Below are 341 nucleotides of genomic sequence, written 5' to 3'. Positions count from 1 at the left end.
TATGCTTGATACTTGACAAGTGCTAACTGTGAGCATACTAACGTTAACATGTTAGCATGCTAACTTTTTTGAAGTCATTTTGCAGCTGTGCACCTTTGGGTCAGACAACTTAATACTTGACACATGCTAACTGTTAACACGCTAACATTAGCATAATAACTTTTTTTTAGGTAATTATGCTTGATACTTGACAAGTGCTAACTGTGAGCATACTAACGTTAACATGTTAGCATGCTAACTTTTTTTGAAGTCATTTTGCAGCTGTGCACCTTTGGGTCAGACAACTTAATACTTGACGCATGCTAACTGTTAACACGCTAACATTAGCATAATAACTTTTT

The sequence above is a fragment of the Entelurus aequoreus genome, linkage group LG05, assembly GCF_033978785.1.
Source record: "Entelurus aequoreus isolate RoL-2023_Sb linkage group LG05, RoL_Eaeq_v1.1, whole genome shotgun sequence".
NCBI classification, from domain to species: Eukaryota; Metazoa; Chordata; class Actinopteri; order Syngnathiformes; family Syngnathidae; genus Entelurus; species Entelurus aequoreus.
The sequence above is the reverse complement of the archived record's forward strand: the minus strand, read 5'-3'. Positions refer to the sequence as shown.